Below are 24,962 nucleotides of genomic sequence, written 5' to 3'. Positions count from 1 at the left end.
TACACCTGGAGTAATTTTAGTCACCCATATCCCTCTATGTCTCTCGTAAGGAGATGTGCATCTAGTTTGCTTTTAAATCCTAGAATGGTGGATTCCGCAATAACCTCCGCTGGGAGAACATTCCAGGTGTCCACCACTCGTTGCGTGAAGCAGAACTTCCTGATATTTGTCCTGGACTTGTCCCTCCTTAGCTTCAGTCCATGTCCTCTTGTCCGTGTCACAATCTCAGCTCTGGAATGTTGCTACTCCATTGTAACATCACTGATGAGGTTGGCTCTAAAAGGTACTGTGGAATGAGGCATCATAAGAACATAAGAAGTGCCATCTCCGGATCAGACCTTCGGTCCATCAAGTCTGGCGATCCGCACACGCGGAGGCTTAGCCAGGTGTACACCTGGAGTAATTTTAGTCACCCATATCCCTCTATGTCTCTCGTAAGGAGATGTGCATCTAGTTTGCTTTTAAATCCTAGAATGGTGGATTCCGCAATAACCTCCGCTGGGAGAACATTCCAGGTGTCCACCACTCGTTGCGTGAAGCAGAACTTCCTGATATTTGTCCTGGACTTGTCCCTCCTTAGCTTCAGTCCATGTCCTCTTGTCCGTGTCACAATCTCAGCTCTGGAATGTTGCTACTCCATTGTAACATCACTGATGAGGTTGGCTCTAAAAGGTACTGTGGAATGAGGCATCATAAGAACATAAGAAGTGCCATCTCCGGATCAGACCTTCGGTCCATCAAGTCTGGCGATCCGCACACGCGGAGGCTTAGCCAGGTGTACACCTGGAGTAATTTTAGTCACCCATATCCCTCTATGTCTCTCGTAAGGAGATGTGCATCTAGTTTGCTTTTAAATCCTAGAATGGTGGATTCCGCAATAACCTCCGCTGGGAGAACATTCCAGGTGTCCACCACTCGTTGCGTGAAGCAGAACTTCCTGATATTTGTCCTGGACTTGTCCCTCCTTAGCTTCAGTCCATGTCCTCTTGTCCGTGTCACAATCTCAGCTCTGGAATGTTGCTACTCCATTGTAACATCACTGATGAGGTTGGCTCTAAAAGGTACTGTGGAATGAGGCATCATAAGAACATAAGAAGTGCCATCTCCGGATCAGACCTTCGGTCCATCAAGTCTGGCGATCCGCACACGCGGAGGCTTAGCCAGGTGTACACCTGGAGTAATTTTAGTCACCCATATCCCTCTATGTCTCTCGTAAGGAGATGTGCATCTAGTTTGCTTTTAAATCCTAGAATGGTGGATTCCGCAATAACCTCCGTTGGGAGAACATTCCAGGTGTCCACCACTCGTTGCGTGAAGCAGAACTTCCTGATATTTGCCCTGGACTTGTTCCCCCTTAGCTTCTGTACATGTCCTCTTGTCTGTGTCACATTGGACATTGTAAATCATTTTTTTTCCTGCTCTATTTTGTTGATTCCTTTCAGTATTTTGAAAGTCTCGATCATATCCCCTCACAGTCTCTTTTTCTCAAGGGAGAACAATCCCAGTCTCTTAAGTCGTTCCTCATATTCCAAGTTCTCCATACCTTTTATTAGCTTCGTTGCTCGTCTCTGCACCTTCTCCAGCAGTTTTATATCTCTTTAGGTTGGGAGACCAAAGTTGGACACAGTATAGGCATACAATTGTACGGCATCCGGAAGTTTTGTCTCCCCCCCCCCCCCCCACACACTTTCACTGCTCTACTAAATTGCAATATCATAATTATTACTGACCCAGTACTGCGAATGTTTGTTCATCTGAACATGCCATTGTAATCTTTATTCACTTGACCTAGACTTTTTTTTACCTAGCTATAATAAAGCCACAATTAAATTTTATTTTTCATATATTGGGGGGGAGTGAGGGACATTGCCCCCCCCCCCAAGGACCGAGATGTGTGCACTGGTAATGCTGCAACGCGGAGGGCAGGGAGGAGAATCAGATTCATCATGGACAGTTTCATCGCGATGAAACTGTCCTAGATCCTCTACTATGCATTTTTTTAAACTTTTACAATTTTGTTACTTGAATTTAGACTTTTTTTTAATTTATAATTTTGAATACATTACAATATCCAATAATTCCAAAGGAAAAAAGGAAAATCACACAAAACAATACATAGTCAAACCATGCATACATAATTCCTTTTAAGCCCACATTAATGGGGAGCACATATTACTATTTCTAATCAAATAAATTCAAGAAAATAAAGGACAATAATTCTCGGTTCGCACTAGAGAACCTTGAATCATTCCTTACTAAATGGGATATTATTTTAAATTAATTCTTCTCATATTCTCAGCTACGTGAAACAAACTCATTTCTGTTCTCTTGCAACTAAAAATTGTTGTAGTTGTATAGGATCCCAAAAGGCATACTCAATATCTTGTAACTTAACCAGACATTTACAGGGAAATTTCAGGTAAAAGGATGCCTCCAGGGCCAAAACTCTATCCTTCAATTTCAGAAATTCTTTCCTCCTCAATTGAGTAGTCCTAGAGACATCCGGAAAAATCCTAACCAAATCCCCACAAAATTTCATTAACCTGTTTTTAAAGTAAAGTTTCATTATCAACATCTTATCCATCTCGCTCATGCATGTTATTACCAGGGTGGACCGACTGAATCACATCCTGTGTGTCTTCCAGAAATTCAGTCAAATTTACCTCTGGTGTGGTCAGATGGTCCACCTCCTGGGCAGATTCAACTTTTTTTGGAGGAATATAATAATTATTATTTATTGGAAAATTCTCCGCATTGGCCATTCCCAGTACTTCTTTGAAAAACTTCCTTAATAAAATTTCAGGTGACAATAAATGAGTTACTGGAAAATTGACCAAGAGGAGATTTTTCACTCTATTCATATTCTCCATGGATTCAATTTTAGAATGTATCACTGTAGAATCTTTAACAGCTGATACCGAGACAGCTTGTAAATTATTACATTGAGTTTCTATAATATTTAGTCGTTTATCCAAACAACCTAAGTTAGAGTCCACAATTTCTAATTTAGAAGAAACTAACTGAGAAAAATCCCCCATTTGTTTCATCGTTGTCCTGAGAAACCCTTCAACTCTAGATATTCCTAACCATAAATCCTTTAGGGTAATATCCTGTGTTTCCTCTGTTCATGGATTTTCCTCCACTCCTCCAGAAAAAATCAATGGTTTAGGTATTTCAGTATAAACTAATTTACTTATATGAGTAGATGAAACCACTTGTCCATCGGAAATAGTAGGGTTTATATTCCTATTATCACTAGATAACGGGTGAAGGGGAGGAGTCCATTCGAGGGGGCTTATTGAAGCTCCTGACAAGGAGGAATCTACATTTAATGGTGCAGCAAGTGGGTTTTCAGATAATAATGTTAAATGTCTGTCCATGGGACCAGATACCACTGGTGTTGAACTTTTTGGTTTAATTTTTCTTTTCCCCATATTCAAACACGCCTACAAGAAATTATAGGAAAAAAATAAATAATGTTACCAGCCAATTCCAGCTCCCGGGCTCCTCGTGGCTCCAAGGGGCTCCCAAGGGGCCGCAACCGCGGCGGCGGCTTCTCTTTAAGCTGTAGGAGACGGACCTGATGACGTCAGGGGGTCCGTCTCTGTAGATGCCTGTTGGTGTTGGTAGAAGGAAAGCAAAAACCGCTGCTGCAGGAGACCAGGACCAGCAAAAAGCCTCCTCAGCAATATCCTCCAGGTCAGCAAACGACTTCCCGAATTTAGACTTTTTGATGAAAAAAATAAATAAAACTTCATTGTGGGTCAGAGAATACTGCAAAAGATTTTGAAATGCACACAATGAAAAAAAAACGGTGTAGCCATAAAAATGTACTTGAGTGGTATGGTTGATAATGTGTAACGATTATGATACTGCAATTTAGTACTGCAGCGAATGACGGTGGCGTAAGTTCCCAGGGGCAAAATGTGTGGGGGGCAAAAGATCCTGGGAGTGAAATGTGTGGGGGTGAAAATTCTGGGGGCAAAAGATACCTGGGGCAAACTTCCTACAACCCAACTGTACACCTATGTAGCATTTCACCATCTTATAAACTGATTATCTGTTATCTTTATGCTGTCCCATAGTATAAAATCTACTTGAAAAAATTGCACCTAGAGAAATTAAGACAACAAAGCGGAAGAAAAAAAAACCCTAATGTTTATATTTACTTACCCTCTCCTTTACAAAGCCGCGCTAGTGGTTTTAGTGCCAGCCACAGCGGTAACAGCTCAGACACATAGGAATTCTATGAGCGTTGCAGCCGCTACTGCGACGGCCGGCGCTTAAAACGCTTGTGCGGCCTTGTGAAGGAAGGGGTTAACACTTAACTTAAAAATCTATAATTATCCAATTCCTCCTAAATCCTGAAATTTAGCAAACAAGAAATATGATTTATTTTCCAAGGTCTTTGTTCTGAACTTTCCCAGGCACTTGAGTTTTGGCGCTTAGTCCTTGCTAAGAATTGCTCAAAATAAGTTCCATATGTTATTACTCTGTTGCCTGCTCCTTCCCAAACTCTGGACTGACTGTCCACTTTCCAGGCTAGGCCAGCTCTGCACAGATGTCAACAAATTTTTACACAAAAGAGCAATGAACCCTTAATGGTTCAGTGTGTGAGGTCTGGTATCTGAAGGAAACAAGGAGAGTAAAAAATGTTGTTTTTTTTCTTCGAGGCCTGTACTGGCCATAGATGAAAAATCAAAATCAAAACACAATAAAAGCACTATTTTAGCACCGTAGAATGGAAACGAATGACCCCTTTTTGCTTTCACTGCTTTATGTGCAAGCAGCCAGCTGTCTCTGATTCACCGCAGCGGTCGACTTGAACGTGACTTTTCATACGCTCTCTGGAGCTAGTGCCATTTGCCAAGGCTGTCACTACATCACATGTTGATGGCAAGCTGGGTAGCACGGGAGCTCAAGGCTGGAACCCAAAGGGGTGTGCAACTGGCTTAGCTCAAAATCATACTGAAGCTATTCTGAGCAAAAAGGTCAATTGAAGAAAAACAGCTGCACAGCATTCCCGCAGCCTTTTTTTTTCCTCCTCGGTTTTTTTTTTTTAAAGGGCTAAAGTTCTTTTTATTTATAGCCGAAATGACCTAAAGTGGTTACCAAATGCTATTCCAAAGATTTAAGAGACGTGTAAAAATCTCAATATTAAAACTGTTTCATGGAAGCAAAAGAGTGCAGGAAATTGAATACCTTTTGGTGAATTTTAAATGTGCTAGAATTAAAATTTCATATTTATACGTACTTTGTAGTTATATCTTCAGATTTGAAATGGAGGAGTGACCTAATTTGAGTAAGCAGGCTTCTCTCACTACTGCATATGGTGTGTTTTGGGTTTGTTTGTTTTTTTGCCAGCGTGCATAACCCAGCAATATCATGAGTTACAGTATTATAAGAACATAAGTATTGCCTCTGCCGGGTCAGACCAGGGGTCCATCGTGCCCAGCAGCCCGCTCCCGCGGCAGCCCTCCAGGTCCTTGACCTGTAAGTTACCACCACCTGAATTGTTTATGCCCTAATCCTGAAGTACCCTGTATAGTACCCCTCTATATACCCTGTAATCCTTTTCTCCTTCAAGAAGTCATCCAGGCCCTTTTTGAAACCCATTATTGTACTCTGTCCTATCACCTCTCCTGGAAGCGCATTCCAGGTGTCCACCACCCTCTGAGTGAAGAAGAACTTCCTAGCATTCGTCTTGAATCTGTCTCCTTTCAGTTTTTCTGAAAGCCCTCTTGTTTTTGATGTCCCCGCTAGCCTGAAGAATCTGTCCCTCTCCACCTTCTCTATACCTTTCATGATTTTATAGGTCTCTATCGTGTCCCCTCTAAGTCTCCGCTTTTCCAGGGTAAAGAGCCCCAGTTTCTCCAGCCTTTCGGTATATGGAATATGACCATATCACAGATGCATACCATGACTCGCACTGGCTTTCAATAGAAGCGAGAGTGCACTTCAAATTCTACTGCTTACTTTACAAGGCTCTCAACGGAGAAAGCCCAACCTACTGGAATAACCGACTAAATCAATCCTCCTCAACCAGACACAGAAGATCCCACTAACTATTCACTCACCCATCATCCAAAGATGTCAAACGAAAAAAACTTTATGATAACCTAATAGCCTCCAAAGCAGCTAAACTGGACAGACAAATCGCCACTCTGTTATCTTCGACTACAGACTACAAAGCCTTCAGGAGAGACATTAAAACCATACTCTTCAAAAAACACATAAAACCTATCCAGCACAACCAATCCCAACCCAATATCCAACACTCTATTTACCCTTAGATCTCTCTAATACTCTTTTATCTACCAAACGTTATCTAAAACCCACAATTTCACCCTATTCTTATCTCCTAAAGACCTCCACTTCCCTTTGGTAACTCTTTACCCAACATATATTACCTTAAAAATTCTATGTCATCGCTTATTCTATTCCTTCAAATTTTGAATGTAATTTTTGTTTTAGTTTGGATGTAATCCACCTTGAACCGCAAGGTAATGGCGGAATAGAAATCACTAATGTAATGTAATGTAATGGAAGGTTTTCCATGCCCTTAAAGCACTGGATTTAGGGCTCCTTTTACGAAGCTGCGTTAGCGCGTGGTAATTTGCCGGCCCCGCTAGCCGCTACCGCCTCCTCTTGAGCAGGCGGTAGTTTTTCGGCTAGCGCGGGGGTTAGCGCACGCTAAAAAGGTGCGTGCGCTAAAGCCACTAATGTGGCTTCGTAAAAGGAGCCCTTAGTGTAGCACAGGTCAGATAGTAAGACATACCATAAAGCAAGCAATCTGCAATATTCATGGAAAGATAATGCCAGCTTTGAGTTAAAGAAACAAAACAAAACAAAAAATCAACTTTTTATTATGGACTAACAATTCTCGCAGCACACCTGGAATCTTCCGCGGCACACTAGTGTGCCGTGTCGCAAGGTTTGTGATACATGGACTAGGTGATCCTTTTACTAGTGTGCAAAAATGATTAGCGTGTGCTAAATGCTAAGAAGTCTATAGGAATAAAATGGGCTGCATGGCACTGGCATGCACTAGTTTCAAGTTTATTAAAAATTTTGATATAAACGCAGTATCAAATACATTCAATGCGTATAACAATAATAAATTGAGGGGACAAATAAAACCATTTAAAACAATGAACATACAATCATATCCATAATTAATTAATGATACATAAGGAAGGGAGGGATGAACTACAATTGTTTTTTAAAAAAAAAAAGGATTTAGAAAAACATTTAGGGAAGGACAACATCTGACGGGTTATTAGAAAATTTTAAGATAAGACTTGGTCTAAAAAGAAAATTATCTAATCTAAGACTCATATGCATCCTTGAATAGGTAACTTTTTAGTTTGCTTTTAAATTTATCTAAAGAGCTTTCAGCACATAAATAGATTGGTAGCTTGTTCCAAAGCTGGGGGTCCCAAGATAGAAAAGATTGTAGTTCTTCTGGTGCCTATTACTTTGGTGCGGTATACAAACCTAAGATTTAGTTTAGTTTAGTTTAGTCAGTAAATGCTGATCTGTTGATCTTAGAGATCTAGCTGGGGAATATGGTATTAAATATCGATGTAAGAATAGTGGAGTATTAGTTTGCTGAATTTTGAATGTTAACAATGCAATTTTAAATATTATTCCGTGTGAGATAGGTAACTAGTGTGCGTTTTGCAAAAGGGGAGTAACATGATCGTATTTTTTGGAATTAGTAATAATTTTTATTGCTGTGTTTTGAATGATTTGTAACCTTCTTATTTCTTTCTGTGTAAATCTAAATCTGTTAGTGCACCCCTGGTACAACGAGCCCCGAGTGAGCAAGCGCAATACTCACCTAGAACATCACACTTTCTAAAGGTCAACTGGTCATATCGTGCTTCTGTAATGGAAAAATACTTGTCATAATGACCAGTGCAATAGCTGCCAAGTGAGAAAAGCTTCCCAAAGCCATAAAATTTTATTTCACTTAAGGTGAAATCTTACAAAAAGAAGCAATAAATGAGGCAATCAAATTTACAGATGAAATAAAATTATGCAAGCACCAAAAATGAAAAGTTGACCGGAGAAATACAGAAAAGACCTTGTAAGATAGGGAGCAAAGACATCTAAATGAAATGTAGACATGTTGACCTTTGCCTCATGGGTACAGATGAAAATGTTCTTTGTGATATCTCAGCACCAAACAAGAGTGCATTCTGCAATGGAAAATGAATGCTAAAATATGTACATGAATACTGGCAACATATACCGTATTTTCACGCATATAATGCGCGTGTTATACACGATTTTACAAACCGTGCATAACCTTGCGTGTTATACGCGTGAGCGCGTTTTACAACTTTTTTTTTTTACATAGTTCCCCCCCGACATCCGATTCACCCCCCGCAGGACCGCTCGCACCCCCACCCCGAAGGACCGCTCGCACGCACCCGCACCCCCACCCCGAAGGACTGCTCGCACGCACTCCCACTCACACCCGCACCCCCACCCTGAAGGACCACTCGCACCCCCACAGCCTCCCGACCCCCCCCCCCATCATGTAGAAGCTCCTACCGGTGTCCTGCTGCTTCCTCTTGGCGGTCCTGGCCCTTCTGTGAGCCCTGTGCCTACGCTGCTTCCTCTTCCGGCGGTCCCACCCTAAAGGGGCGGGGGGGGGTCGGGAGGCTGTGGGGGTGCGAGCGGTCCTTCAGGGTAGGGGTGCGGGTGCGAGTGCGTGCGAGCGGTCCTTCGGGGTGGGGGTGCGGGTGTGTGCGAGCGGTCCTTCGGGGTGGGGGTGGGAGCGGTCCTGCGGGGGGGTGAATTGGACGTCGGGGGGGGGCATCAGGCTTTCAGGGTGGGGACAGGACTTCAAGGGGGAGAGGAGAGTCGGGGCGGGTGAAAGGAGAGTCGGGGTGGCCAGAGGAGAGTTGGGGCGGGCAAAAGGAGAGTCGGGCGGCGGGAGAGTCGGGGCAGCATGCACGGTATACGGGTGTGCGCGGTATACAAAATTTTTTTACATATATGTTGGTTTCCCCCGCGCTATACCCATATGCGCGTTTTACATGGGTGCGCGTTATCTACGTGAAAATACGGTAATACTGCATATTGAATTATTTCTTAAAACTACTAAAATCAGAATTATAACCAACTGCTGTTGACAAATTAAAGGTCCTCTAGACCAGTGGTTTTCAACCTTTTAACACCTATGGACCGGCGGAAATAAAATAATTATTTTGTGGACCGGCAGTTGAAGAACACTGGACTAAGTCATGGGCCAGACCCCCACCCATGTCCACTCAATCTCCGCCCCCATAATAGTACTAATTGTAACACCATTTTTTCCATTCATTTTTCATATATAAACACACACAATATAATCGTATTAACAACACATAATGGTTAACCACAAAATTGAATTACACAAAACACACTGTATGCGTCTCAATATTTATTCCTACCAGAACACAGATAACCCGATGCAAATGCGAAACCAAAAACTAAAAGTACTAAAATATACAAACAAACCGTAAGTTGCAAGACTTTGCATGCAGTACAACCCTAGAGGAAAAGAAACAAATGCATTTCTTCCTGAACAGACAGCAGAAAATTAAAAAATAAAATAATTCCCCCTACTGTTGTTGTCTATCTCTTCACCCAAGAATTGCAACCGGCTTCAGTTTTTTTCTCCACTTCAAAGTGGCCCAAACTATCACCGTTTTCTTTGGCTGAAAACCAGTAACCAGTTCAATAAACACAGCCACACCACTGTTCTTATAGGCCATACTCCCTGATTAACAAAATTTAAGAAGAAATGTTCACTATTTGTGTGATAAGGTTTGCAATAGCAAAATACTGTTCCATGTTTTGCTGTTTCATTTGGTTTACTGAGGAATCAACAATTACTTTTTACTTCCAGCTACAAGCATCACATGTAACTAGGTAAAAGTAGTGAAATTTGGTGAATTTATTACCTCAGTCAAAGTAAGAAATGTTATCCTGTATTTCTTTACAAGTAAAAGTAACAACTTAAGCTGATGCAGCGCTGCCCATGTCCTTGCAAGAAGTGCTGCTGAAGGTAGGAAGGAGAAGCCCAGCTGGACGGCCCTGAAGGAAGCGAGTGCGGCAAGTAGGGAGAGAGGGTACATGATCTGGGAGAAAGAGGGGGGGGGGAGGAGCGCACTGGGACATGGGAGGGACACAATTTGGGGACAAAGGCAGGGAGGGGACACAAACTTGGGACACAGAAGGAAGGGAGGGGCATGAACTTGGGACACAAGGGAGGGGCATGAACTTGGGACATAGAAGGAGGGAGGGAATAGACAGGAAGAATTGTTGGGCATGAGTGTATGAGTAAGAGTGGTGCACAAGGGGAAAGGTAGAAAGGAAAATTGGGCATAAGAGAGAGGAGTGAGGTAGAGATGCATGGAGAACAGAAGGATGAGAGGGAGAAATGTTGGATATGGTGGTAGACAGGGAACAGAGTGACAGATTGAAAGGTATGCAAGGGGGAGGAATGTTGAACATAGTGATGGAGGGAGAGATGTGGCATGGTGCTGGAGAGTGGTGGTGATAGAAGGAGAAATAGGCATGGGGCTGCACATGATCCGGGGATGAGAGAGGGAGAAATGTTGCCAATAGGGGTGGAGGAGAAAGGAAGAAAAGTTGGTCTCATGGAGGGACAGAGGGAGATGTTAGTTGGGGAAGGGAATGAGGTCTGGAGGAGAGGAAGCATGCAGGAGGCAGAAAGAAGAAAGAAAGAAATATTGGATGCACAGTCAGAAGGAAGTGCAACCAAAGACTCATGAAATCACCAGACAACAAAGAAAGGGAAAATGATTTTATTTTCAATTTAGTGATTGAAATGTGTCAGTTTTGAGAATTTATATCTACTGTCTATGTTTTGCACTATATTTGTCTATTTTTGTATAGTTGTTACTGTGGTGACATTGCATATTTTAAAGTCATCTGCCTTGACCTCTTTGGGAAAACCCCCCCAAATATAAATGATAACATTTTCTCTGTATACAACATGCTTCTTTCTTCTCTCCCTCAATTTTAGCCCTCCCTCCAGACCCTCTTCTGATCCCTCTCTCTATAAGTCGCCTAGAGCCTACATAGGTATGAGCGACACACAAATGGAAGATTAGTATTAGTATTAATAAGATTATATTGTGTATATATGAAAAATTAATGGAAGAAATTGCATTACAATTAATACTATTATTATGGGGGTGGGGTCTGGGGCCGAGCTTTGGCGGGGGTACTCGGTCGATATTTGTTAGACTTAGGGGGTACTTGGCTTGAAGAAGTTGCGAAACACTGATCTAAGTGATTGAACTTTGGTTCTGATATATGGTTTTTGTAATTCCTGGAATGACTATATCCAGCTTTGTACGCTGTGAACAGCTTTTTAGTCTGTGAACTGGTATGGGTGGGATAGATATACTAGATAAAGTCATGGAATGTAATAGCATTTCAAAACAAATTTTGCAGAGCTTTGCTCCTGTAGATTTTAAGATTTGATCTAGTCTATTTGATACCAAGTTCTTATTTTTAACTTCAAAAAAGGTAATGCTAGCAGGATTTTATTTTCTGGTATTACAGCTATATAACACTGCAAGAGTACCATACCTTCAATTTAAAAGGATTGAATCTGCATGTTGTTCCTTAACCTGCCTTCATCTCTTGATGTGTAAGGCAGTAGTTTAATGCTCTAATTTTCATTGAGATTCTTCAACAAGCATCACCCTGACCCAGATAAAATCATTATAGCACAGAAGAAGAACTGGATATTAGGACAAGTAGCTGTTTCAAGGGAATACTATAATTGAAAGTCATACTTTAACAACAAAGATCTCATGAATGAACATGTCCAGGCATTAAGCCAAAATCAGCTTAGCTATTTGTAATGGTATTATACCCGGAAGCTTTTAACTCTTAGATTCAAAGCATGGAATATCTTCTGTACTATTTTATGAGAAGCAAGCATATAGCCTCAGAAATAAAACTGAGCGAAAGAATCTGCTGATATCAATTCACATGTAATGGCTACCTGAGCCAAAGAAATGTTGAATATGAACATAAGAATAGCTTTACTGGGTCAGCCCCATGGTCCATCAAGTCCAGTAGCCCAATCTCACAGTGGCCCATCTAGTTCACTAGTACCTGGCCAAAACCCAAAGAGTAGCAACATTCCGTGGTACTGATCCAGGGCAAGCAGAGGTTTCCCCCATGTCTTAATAACAGACTATGGACTTTTCCTCCAGGAATTTGTCCAAACCTTTGGTAAAACTAGCTACGCTATCCGCTTTTACCACAACCTCTGGCAACGCGCGTTCCAGAGCTTAACTATTCTCCGAGTGAAAAAAATATTTCCTCCTATTGGTTTTAAAAGTATTTCCCTGCAATGTCACATGTACTCTTAGATCACATGCTGAGCAAGAACATAACAGGTGATATGCTTAAGATTTCTTACAGTTTCAGCATAAACAATATAGAATAACTAACATGAATTACGCATTCAAATTTTGAAGGTATCTACAGCATGATGGGGGATGAAACTTAATTCTCTTTCTCATAAACCCAGCTCTTTTTCAACCTAAGTGCAACCAATTAAGCAGGACTACACATTTTATTGCGAGTTTACAGACTATCATATAAAGATTTTGTTAACATGTATAAGTTCTAAACCTGCCTCTGCCATGACAGCTGCCAGGAATAGTGAAGAGTACTGCAGTAGCAAAAGCCTATGGCCTGGCGGGCCTGGGTAGGCCCCTCGCTTGCTGTTGGAAGCTAAGCAGAGTCAGGCCTGGCTTGTACCTGGATGGGGGACCACTGGGGAATACCAAGTGCTATAGTGGAGTGCCTCAGGGATCTGTACTAGGACCAGTGCTATTTAACTTATTTAGAAATGATCTGGAAATTGGAATGACGAGTGAGGTGATTAAATTTTCAGATGACACTAAACTGTTCAAAGTTGTTAAAACGCATGCAGATTGTGAAAAATTGCAGGCGGACCTTAAGAAATTGGAAGACTGGGCATCCAAGTTGCAGATGAAATTTAATGTGGACAAATACAAAGTGATGCACATTGGGAAGAATAACCCAAATCACAGTTACCAGATGCTAGGATCCACCCTTGGGGGTTAGTGCCCAAGAAAAGGATCTTGGTGCCATTGTAGACAATACAATGAAACCTTCTGCCAAATGTGCGGCGGCGATCAAAAGAGCAAACAAGATGCTAGGAATTATTAAAAGAGGAATGGTTAACAAGACTAAGAATGTTATAATGCCTCTGTATTGCTCCATGGTGCGACCTCATCTGGACTACTGCATTCAATTCTGGTCTTATCTCAAGAAAGATATAACGGCAATAGAAAAGGTTCAAAGCAGAGTGACCAAGACGATAAAGGGGATGGACCTCCTCTCGTATGAGGAAAGACTAAAAAGGTGAGGGCTCTTGATCTTGAAAAAGAGATGGCTGAGGGGAGATATGATTGAAGTCTACAAAATATTGAGTGGAGTAGAACGGGTACAAGTGGATCGATTTTTCACTCCATCAAAAATTACAAAGACTAGGGGATACTCAAAGTTATAGGGAAACATTTTTAAAACTAATAGGAGGAAATATTTTTTACTCAGAGAATAGTTAAGCTCTGGAATGCATTTCCAGAGGTTGTGGTAGCTTGTTTTAAGAAAGGTTTGGACAATTTCCTGGAGGAAAAGTCCATAGTCTGTTATTGGGAAACACATGGTGGAAGCCACTGTTTGCCCTGGGTCAGTAGCATGGAATGTTGCTTCTCTGGGTTTTTGCTAAGTTCTAGTGGCCACTGTGATAACGGGCTACTGGGTTTGATGGACCATTGTCTGACCCAGTAAGGCTGTTCCTATGTTCTTAAACAAGAACTTGAATTTCCAGTATACCCATCCTTTCCTTAACAAGCTAAATGTGCATGGATTTTTTTCAGAGAATTCTCTATAACCCAGTGCCTCATTTAATACTATTTTGGAAAAAGCAAAAACATTTTTATGAAAATACTTTATATTTTTAGAGAATTCTACTATGAAGCATAATTTCCACATTTTTGGGAGATCTAATTCCCATGGACATATTTATGCAGGATGGTTTAAAATTTGCATGTGTTTTAACGTATGTTAGCAGCATATTCATTGTGCAGTCAAACAGCATCTCATTAGAAGAGACAAAACCAACAAAAATAAACCTTCTTTCTGAAGTATGAGCTAGGCAGCAATAATGTTTTCGTCTGCAACACTCAATAGCAATCATGCAATATTTCTGCTAAACATCTCAGACAAACTGCTTTTAGGGTTGCATTGCTGATTTTTGTAAAGATGTGAGCAGTAAACATTGTACTTTCCAGGTACCATTCCCATAATTTAGGGGGGGGAGGGGTTTCCATGCAACCATCAATTTGTCTCTTTTGATTACTTTTAAGAGTTAACAGTTCACCCAGTCACTTGACCCAGTCAATTCAGAAAACCCATTAACCTAGCTGTCAGTCAGTCAATATAAACACATTTTTTTCTAGCACAAACCCGAGTGCCATAAACTTGTGTGGTAAGCAGTTAAGGGGAGGGGGGAATTCATCAATGGTCACTAATCACATTAGTGCACACTAATGATTAGCAAATGCTAAAGACACCCATAGGAATATAATGGTCATCTTTAGCTTTTAGTGTGTGCTAATCATTAGGGCATGCTAACACTGTTAGCATCCACTGATTAATTCCCTCCAAGGGGCTGATTCTATAAAGGGCACCAATAGGAGGAATTTTTTTTTCACTCAGAGAATAGTTAAGCCCTGGAACACGTTGCCAAAGGATGTGGTAAGAGCGGATAGCGTAGCTGGTTTTTAGAAAAGTTTGCATAAGTTCTTGGAGGAAAAGTCCATAGTCTGTTATTAAGACATGGGGGAAGCCTCTGCTTGCCCTGGATCGGTAGCATGGAATATTGCCATTCCTTGGGTTTTGGCCAGGTACTAGGGACCTGGATTGGCCACCGTGAGAACGGGCTACTGGGCTTGATGGACCATTGGTCTGACCCAATAAGGCTATTCTTATGTTTGTCAGCATAGCTATTGCTAGTAACACCTTTTAGCTAATCATGATTTAATCAGGGCTACTTGAAACCGTCTCCCTACCCTCAGGGTCTATCTGCATTCACATGCCAGAGTCAAATTGATATAATTTCCCATAGGCCTTTGCTGACATTAGTTATGCCAACTGAAAATGCTGATTGCTAGCAATAGCTATGCTGACAATGTTCTTACGTGAGCTAAGTGTAGGACAATCAAGCCACTGTAACATCACTGATGAGGTTGGCTCTGAGGCACTGTGGAACGAGACATTATGACATCACAATCTCAGTTCTGGAATGTTGCTCTCATTGGGGTTCCGGAATCTTGCTAGTCTTTGAGATGCTGGAATGTTGTTACTCCTTGGGTTTTGGCCAGGTACTAGGGACCTGGATTGGCCACCACGAGAATAAGCTACTGAGCTTGATGGACCATGGGTCTGACTCAGTAAGGCTATTCTTATGTTCTTACGTGAGCCAAGTGTAGGACAATCAAGCCATTGTAACATCACTGATGAGGTTGGCTCTGAGGCACTGTGGAATGAGGCATTATGACAACACAATCTCAGCTCTGGAATGTTGGTCTCATTGGGGTTCCTTGAGATGCTGGAATTTTGCTACTCCTTGGATTTTGGCCAGGTACTAGGGACCTGGATTAGACACCGTGAGAACGGGCTACTGGACTTGATGGACCATGGGGCTATTCTTATATTCTCTTAGCCACCTAACTTATCCCACCCTTTACAAAACCATACAAGAGGTTTTTAGCGCTGGCCAGTGCGCGGAATGCTTTGCGTTGCACTAATGGTCATAAGAGTTCCTATGAGTGTTAAAACCCTGGCCTACATTACAGACGCCTGTTTTCACATATGCGCCACTAGCTGCAATTCTGTAAATGGCGCCATTTATAGAATCAGCCCCTAAATGTGTATATGAAGCAGTTCATATAATTGGGGTCTTTTACAAAGGTGTGAAAGCCAATTTAGTGCACGCTAAATGCTAATGCGTCCATAGAATATAACGGGCGTGTTAGCATTTAAGCGTGCACTAAATCGGCTAGCGTGCCTTAGTAAAAGATCCCCAATATTATTAATGAAAGAATAGCAAGAATGTTCTCCAAGATCAGTGTTGAAAAATTAAAGCTGCTCTATGCACAAAAATACACTGTATCATTGGATGGTCTTTGTTTTTGAGTCTGGCAGAGTCCTCCTGCTCCATTTTGCTTCCAAATCAATCAGAGCCAGGACTAGGATTAAGAACCATGAACCTTCATTTGCAACCAGCTAGGAATTTTTTTCCCCCTATTTTGTGTTTCCTGTCTAGGCCTGTCCCTTTGGAAAACTCATTTTTAAAACTGAAGACAGCTTTAAAATCCTGGCTGTTTGTAACTCCCTTTTGATGAAAACACCAGGGCAGAGAAGGAATGCTTTCGGGATGCTTTCCTGCTTTCTCTCTCTCCCCCATCTCTTCCTCCTTCTGTTTGCTAGGGTAAACTCCCTTTCTTATGACAAGTGCAATTTGTTTATACTGTAAATTGCCTTAGAAACATAGAAGTCTGCCCACTCTACTAACCCACCCAATTTCTTCCTTGAAGCAATCCCACTTGCCTATCCCATTTTCTCTTAAAATCCAGCACGCTGCTGGCCTCAATTAACTGAATTGGAAGACTATTCCAATTGTCAACCACCCTTTCGGTGAAGAAATACTTCCTGGTGTCACTATGAAATCTTCCACCCCTGAGTTTCAACGAATGTCCTCTTGTCACCGATGGTCCTTTAAGAAAGAAGATATCCTCTTCTACCTCAATAGGCCAGTGACATATTTGAACGTCTCAATCGTGTCACCTCTCCCTCTATGTTCCTCGAGTGAGTACAGCTGCAATTTGCCCAGCCGTTCCTCATACGGGAGGTCCTTGAGTCCTGAGACCATCCTGGTGGCCATTCTCTGAACCGATTTAATTCTCCGCACATCTTTTTGATAATGTGGTCTCCAGAATTGTATACAATATTCTAGATAAGGTCTCACCATGGATCTGTACAACGGCATTATAACTTCAGGCTTTCGGCTGACGAAACTTCTTCAGATACAACCCATCATTTGTCTAGCCTTGGATGAAGCCTTCTCCACTTGATTGGCAGTCTTCATGTCTTTACTAATGATCACTCCCAAGTCCCGTTCTGCTGCAGTTCTTGCTAAGGTCTCACCATTTAGGGTGTAAGTTCTGCATGGATTTCTGCTGCCAAGGTGCATGACCTTACACTTTTTGGCATTAAAACTTAGTTACCAAGTTGAGGACCACTGCTCCAGTAAGATTAGGTCAAGCATCATACAGTCAGACACTATGCTATCGCCTACTATGTTGCATAGTTTGGCATCATCGACGAATAATGTAATTTTCCCTTGAAGCCCCTGAGTCAGGTCCCTTACAAAGATATTAAATAAGATTGGACCCAGTACCATATTGGCCGAAACACGTGCGTCACGCAAATTTCTATAATTGTGGAATAAAGTTGCACACCAACATTACTGTATATCTCCACTGTGGTTGGTTGGTTTGTTTCTGTCTGAGTTGGGAAGGTTTTTTCTCCTGGGTTTTTTTTTTTTGTGTCTTAACTTTGTACAGCCTTGCATGTTTTTTATTTGTGGCTTGGAAAAGAGAAAAGGAAATCTTGAAATGTTTCTGTACAAAATAGTTTTTAATGTGCTTTATCAACTGGACAATATTTTTTTTTTATTAAGTACTACAGCACAAAAGCATTTTTTTTTCTTGCCACGAATTCTCCAGAGGTACCAATGTGTCATGGCAAAGTTTGATAAGAACTATTGTTTTAAAAAGACGATCTTGCTTTTGTCATGAGATCATAAAGCTACAGTAACATTGCAATCGCAAATGACTTTCTACAATGGGTGAACTGGAAGGGAAAGAGAATGCTATGGTAATTAAAATCCATGCATAGCTTGTACTTTTTATTTGCTTACAAATTATTTCATAAAAACTGGTGTGTTAGGTTATGGCTGCCTGAAGATGTCTGGTGTTAATATGGGCCTGGAGTCTTTCTCTCTTTTGTTTGGCTGTGTATGTTTTATTAAATTCGGACCGCTGCTATTCAGTGCATTCATAAATGACCTAGAAACAGGGCTGAAGTGCGAAGTTATAAAATTTGCAGACGACACAAAACTTTTTAGTGGGGTTAGGAATAAAGAGGACTGTGAAGATTTACAAAGGGACCTAAACAAACTGGGGGAGTGAGCAAACTAATGGCAGATGAAGCTTAATGTAGAGAAATGTAAAGTCTTGCATGTAGGAAACAGAAACCCGATGTACAGCTATACGATGGGAGGGCTGGAAATGGGAGAAAGTAGCCTAGAGAAGGACTTAGGGGTACTGGTGGACAAAACAATGAAGCCGTCGGCACAGTGCACAGCGGCCTCTAAGAAGGAGAATAAAATGCTAGGTATTATCAAGAAAGGTATTACAACCAGAACGAAGAACGTTATCCTGCCGTTGTATCGGGCGATGGTGCGCCCGCATCTGGAGTACTGCGTCCAATATTGGTCGCTGTACCTTAAGAAGGATATGGCGCTACTCGAGAGGGTTCAGAGGAGAGCGACGCGACTGATAAAGGGTATGGAAAACCTTTCATACGCTGAAAGATTAGAAAAACTGGGTCTCTTTTCCCTGGAGAAGCGGAGGCTTAGAGGGGACATGATAGAGACTTACAAGATCATGAAGGGCATGGAGAAAATGGAGAGGGACAGGTTCTTCAAACTTTCGAAAACTACAAGAGAGGGCATTCGGAAATGCTGAAAGGGGACAGATTCAGAACCAATGCTAGGAAGTTTTTCTTCACCCAGAGGTTGGTGGACATCTGGAATGTGCTTCCAGAGGGTGTGATAGGACAGAGTACGGTATTGGGTTTCAAGAGGGGCTTGGATGATTTCCTAAAGGAAAAGGGGATTGAGGGGTATAGATAGAGGATTCTATGCAGGTCCTGGACCTGATGGGCGTGAGCAGACTGCTGGGCGTGATGGACCTCTGGTCTGACCCAGTAGAGGCACTGCTTATGTTCTTATGTTCTGCAGAAATCCTGTCTGCTTCTGAAACTGAGATTTCTTTCACTGTGTTTTATAAAGTTTGCTGTATGCTCCCTAAATTAGTGCTGAAAATAATTTTGCTATTTTCTTTAATAGTTTAGTTCGGCCGTTTGAAGATTTTATCTAGTTAGTGTAGCCTTAAGGTATTTGTGATGTAAGATTGTTTGCATAGAGGAAAAAAATTTTAAGGTGTCGATACACATTTATTTATTTATTTATATTGGGCTGTATATGCACGCAGGACCATATTCAGTAAACAGCGCCATGATTATGCCTACCGATGCATAACTTAATTGCTTTAATCGGCATGGTAATTGATTGCATCATTAAACAAATTAAAAACCAGGGTAGGCACCAGGATCGTGGCTGATGACGTCTAAGGCCAAATAGGCATGGTTAGGGGCGGAAATGACCTTAGGCGCCCCTAGGTTCAGTTCCCTAAAATGTCTGCCAAAAGAAAAGTAATTGCAGTGTACGTAATGCCTAAGGCAATATAGAGGTCAGGCAGAAATGACCTTAAAGATTTTGCTAGAAGCTTGCTAGTTATAAAATGGGCAAGAAATAGATGCCTACTTGTCTTTTTAACCCAGATAAAGGAAATAAATTTCCATCTAACTGTGGAATTGATTTTACAGGGCTTATAATGAAAACCCCCCTATACACTCCGTCCTTTTCCATCCCACCCTGACCTTCTCTACCTCTTCTCCCTTTGTATTTCCCTACATGAGCAGCGCATATAGATTTCACCATTTTTGTCCAGTGTGTCTTTCATAATTAGATTGTAAGCTCTCTTGAGCAGCGACCATCTCGTGTGTGTTTAATGTACAGTGCTGTGTAATAAATAGTAGCGATATGTTTGGTTCCAGTCTATGTTGTGTGAACTAACTGCCGATGTTTCTTGGGAATATTTTTCCTATATATTTTTAAGGCAGCTCCTTGCCAGCAAATATTTTTCAAATACATTTGCCAGATTCTCGTGGGGGTCCTTTTATTAAGACGCACAAACCGATTTAGCGCACGCTAACTGAATGAGCGGGCGCTAAATGCTAAGGCGCCTATTATATTCTATGGACTCCTTAGCATTTCACGCACGCTGAATCGGTTTGCGCGCCTTAGTAAAAGGGGCCCTTGGTTAGTAGATCATCTTATTTCCGAGGTACAGGATGTGCACTTGTTTGCCAATATTTCTTTACGCTGCTCGGCAAATGAATCTCAGATGCATTGCGGTGGGAAAATTTTCCAGATCGTATGTGATGCACCTCTTTAGCAAAAATGAGGACAGAATTATTCATTTCACTTGGTAGTTTTGCACAATCTAGCTGCAAAAAAAGCTTTGCTGTTTCTTTGCAAGATGTATGACGTATGGCATGCTGTTCATGTGAATTTTTTTTTTTTGTTTAATTTGTGGACGATGCACTGCAGATGTAGGAAACTAGAGCTTTTGCAAGCCATGTGTATGGCTGCACAGACTCTCTTAAGATTTTTGCAAATTTCTTGGCAGTGCACAATCTGTAACTTAAAATTGGCTAATGAATTACAGATGCATGAAATTGAGCTGAAATTCACTAACTGACTGTGACACTGAAGCTGTTTTTGTAAATATTAAGCAATGTGATTTTTCTAAAGAGAAAAATGCACATATAGAACGTATAGCAAGATAAAATGCAAAGGGATTGAATGTGCACAAGTTTGAAATGTTTGATCGGCTGTGCCTAATCGAAGCTACGATTTAATTCTTGATAATCAGCAACTGTTGTTTAATAGGCTTCAGCCTGGCACAAAGTGGGAGTCTCGGCACAAAGAGAGGAAGTTCCGGCCAGCCAGGCAGCGATTGGCTGGCCCAGAACTTCCTCTCCAATGTCAGAATTGACGTCGGGAGAAGGGGGGGGGGGGAGCTGGTCGACCAGCGCACTGATTTGAGGACGAAATGAAAGTTTATTATCAATAAGAATACCTAATATTTTGGTTGTTGGAGTTGATTTAAGAGGGACATTGTCGATGGAAACCGGAGCAATTAACTCTAAACCTTCTTTCCATGGAAAAAGCACGGTAATTGTTTTAGAAATGCTAGCGCACCTTAGTAAAAAGAGCCCATAGAAAAAACAGCAGAGAGGAGTCCAAAAGCATACGAGAGCATGCAAACAACGTGTTTTCCCAATTATAAGATTTAACTACTGAAACCTTTGTTTTTGGTCTCCTGCCATAAGTTGGTTTGCAAATTATAGTACAGTGGTGCCTCGCATAACGGACGCCTCGCACAGCGAACGCTGCGCATAACGAACTTTTTGTCTTGCTCCCTATAACGAACTTCGTTTCACACAACGAAGTCGCCTGAGGGGCCCGGGGGGGGGGCGGAACTACTCTCGCCGCTTCCTAATGTGAGCCGGGAACAGCAGCACCCTCCTGTCTGAATGCAGTGTTCCATCATCTCCCTCCACCTTACCTTAGATACCGAGTTTTCCGGCTTTCTTTTTCGGCCAGCCACACACTTTCAAAGAGCAGCACATGCGCGCATGCTCTGTTGTTCAATCTTCTCCTCTGACGCAACCGGAAACCGGAAGTTGCAGGAGAGGAGAACATTGATCAACTTCATCAGCTGCGCGTGCACAGCTTTTTGAAATCGTGCGGCTGGGTGAAAAAGAAAGCTGGCAAACTCTGCATATAAGGTGAGGTGGAGGGAGGGAAATGTAGGGCTGCAGAACGAATTATTTTGTTTTACATGTATTCTTATGGGAAAACGCGTTTCACACAACGAACTTTTCGCATAACAAACTTGCTCCTGGAACGAATTAAGTTCGTTGTGTGAGGCACCACTGTACCTCTGTTTTAAATTTCTGACTGTTTCTTGAACATTAACTCTGAAAATGGCTTGCTAGTTTTAAGCTACAACAAAATAAACATAGATTACAAGGGATTATTTTAGAATATGAGTATATGTTTGTTGTGCATTTCTACCAATATTCCGCTTATTTTATGAATGCTTTATTGTAATCTGCATAGGTTTTATGTAGAATAAAACTTTTTAAGTAAATATTTAAAAAAAAAGAAAGTTACTATGACTTATTGTGAACCACCGATACAGAAGGAATATATCTTTTTTTTTTTTTTTTTGCAAATCTTTATTAATTTTCAAATATTAACAGTGCAATACAATTAATTTAAACATAAACAAACCAAGAAACACACTTTAAATATACAAATAATTCAAAAAACAATCATTTTCTCCCTCCCTCCTCCCCCTAACTAATAATAGTAGAAATACATATATAATTTCAATAAAATAGATAAAATAGCTACAGCAAACAATAATGCTTTTCCTACCACCCTCCCTCCCACCCTGGATGTGCAGGGAGATCAGATATAAAGAAAAGGTATATGACAGCTATTTTGAAGCAATAAATGATGTCAATGGGCTCTGCACCATTTTAAATGCATTAGTATGTCCTAAAATTTCAGCATTCATTCTTTCATATTTGTAACTAGAATACAAATTCGCCCACCAGAACATATAGTTAAGTCTATCATAACTCTTCCAATTGCATGTTATCAACTGCAGGGAAGTGGGGGGGGGGGTGTATAATTTCTTATACCGCCTAATCAGCCTTCTAGGCGGTGTACAAAATCATAAAAGAAAATAGTCTTATATACCGAATCATCTCTTAAAATTAGGAGCTCGATTCGGTTTACATAATTAGATCACAAAGAAAGACCCATTAACATTCATTGGAGCTATTGCCTAAAAAGCGACGAAACATAGTGGTTTTTAAGGTTTTGCGAAAGATATGAAGAGATACGCGCGATCTAATTTGAGGATTCTCACCTAGGAAGTGACGTCGGAGGAAGAGCCGCTGCTGGCATATTAAGGGTTGCTGCTCGTGCCGGGAACGTTAAGAGATAAGGGGAAAGCGAAGGGGTGCGTGGCAGGAAGGGGTGGGGAAAGAGTGGATGGGTATGGGGGGGGCAGAGAAGAGGGCGGGGGAGGGGAGCCATTGCTCCAGGCACCTCTCAACCTCGCTGCGCCACTGCAATTATCCCAGATGAGCTCCTGGTTTGGACAAGTTCCTGGAGGAAAAGTCCATAAACTGCTGTTGAGACAGACATGGGAAAAGCCACTGCTTGCCCTGGATCGATGGCATGGAATGCTACTACTATTTGGGGGTTTTTCCAGGTACTTGTGACTTGGATTGACCTCCGTGAAGATGGGATACTGGGCTAGTGTCCCCTTGAGATCTTTAATTAAAACATTAACGTCGTCCCAAATTGATACTCATGAAGCTTCTTATCAAGATGAGCTCCTGTTAAGCTGAGTTATTTTCCCACAATTATTTTATGTAGTAACACCCTAGCGAAAAGCACAAGGTTCTTTGTTCTAGTTTCTAAATTGCTGTACAAAATCATAGTGACCCCTCTGAAAATATCTCTGCTTTCCTCTAAGTCTGCTTTAGCACTAACCTGTGAGCTGCTCATTATCTGGCAGTGCCCCTCCTTCCAGCCCTGATTCAACATTAAAAAAGATCCTTAAAAGTTTATAACCAACTTCATTCTCTTTTTGTAGAGATTATCTTACTCCCAGGAAAAAATATAATATTAATTTAAAGATATTTTTCTTAGACATTCGCTTTCTGTATTCCTTCACGGGATGGTGAATTTATTTTTTTTCTGTTTATGATATACAGTACTCCCCTGAAATTCACGGGGGTTACATACCTGGAGTGACCGCGAATTGTGAAAAACCGCAAATATATGCAACGTCGTTCCCTTCCCTTAGCCTCGTCTCACTCCACCGGAAACAGGAAGTCGCAGTAGAGATGGCAGGAGTTCCACCGGAGAAGGGCGCACGACCAGTCCTTGTGTGTATTTTTTTTCGTGAGTGTAGAGACCTATATGGAATCTTCCCAAGCACATATAGCACTCTGATGTGACTTCCCCTTCACTATAGGCTACACCACGCAAGCGATAGTACATTAGCAACATGGATCCTGACATCAGAATTGACATCGGGTGGAAGGTTGGTGGAAGGGTGGAAGGGTGGAAGGTTGGTCGGCCCGGGACTTATGTTTACCGCGTCAGGAAGCAAGTACAGCTCACAATTCAGCGGCGGGCGAGAATTTATATCTGCCATCTATATTTTGTACTATGGCCCCCTTTTATTAAATCGCAATAGCGACTTCTAGCGCAAGGAACCTATGAGCGTTGAGAGCAGCGCAGCGCAGCTCCCTGTGCTAAAAAAACGCTTTTGAAGTTTAGTAAAAAGGGAGGTGGGTATATTTGTCTATTTTTGTATAGTTGTTATTGAGGTGACATTGCATTAAGTCATCTGCCTTGACCTCTTTGGGAAAACCTCCGGAATATCAATGATCATTAGCATCTTCTCTGCGTATAGTGTGCTTTGTGTTTTTTAAACATTTTACTGTTTGTAGATCATTTTGACTTGGTCATTTTAAAAGTAGCTCGCAAGCCCAAAAAGTATGGGCACCCCTGATTTAAGCAAATCAATGCTGGAGGGTACTTTTGCCATTCACAAACAGGGCCTATTCTTATCTTTAAAAAATGTTTTTTTAATCCTCCTGATCTAGCCATTTACTAAGCAAAATAACCCATTAAAGCATTCTGACACACTTCCGTGTGCTGAAGGACATGTATCAAAATCCTTTAATGTAGACCACCATCATGTGTTATTACTTAATATAATGTTTTTCTATTTTAAGTTGGTAGACTAAATATTGGTTACAGACCCTCTTTAGTATAGAAAAATCTTCTAAATTCTTCTGGCATGTGGAAAATG

General features: G+C 41.4%; 1 protein-coding gene across 1 annotated transcript in view; it reads right to left on the bottom strand.

Annotated features, from left to right (window-relative positions):
* ARHGAP42 (Rho GTPase activating protein 42) overlaps window positions 1–24,962 on the bottom strand; it is a 359,221-nt gene that overhangs the window by 160,363 nt on the left and 173,896 nt on the right. The window lies entirely within an intron of this gene.

This window comes from Geotrypetes seraphini, chromosome 6 (genome assembly GCF_902459505.1).
Source record: "Geotrypetes seraphini chromosome 6, aGeoSer1.1, whole genome shotgun sequence".
Classification (NCBI taxonomy): Eukaryota; Metazoa; Chordata; class Amphibia; order Gymnophiona; family Dermophiidae; genus Geotrypetes; species Geotrypetes seraphini.
The sequence above is the reverse complement of the archived record's forward strand: the minus strand, read 5'-3'. Positions and strand labels throughout refer to the sequence as shown.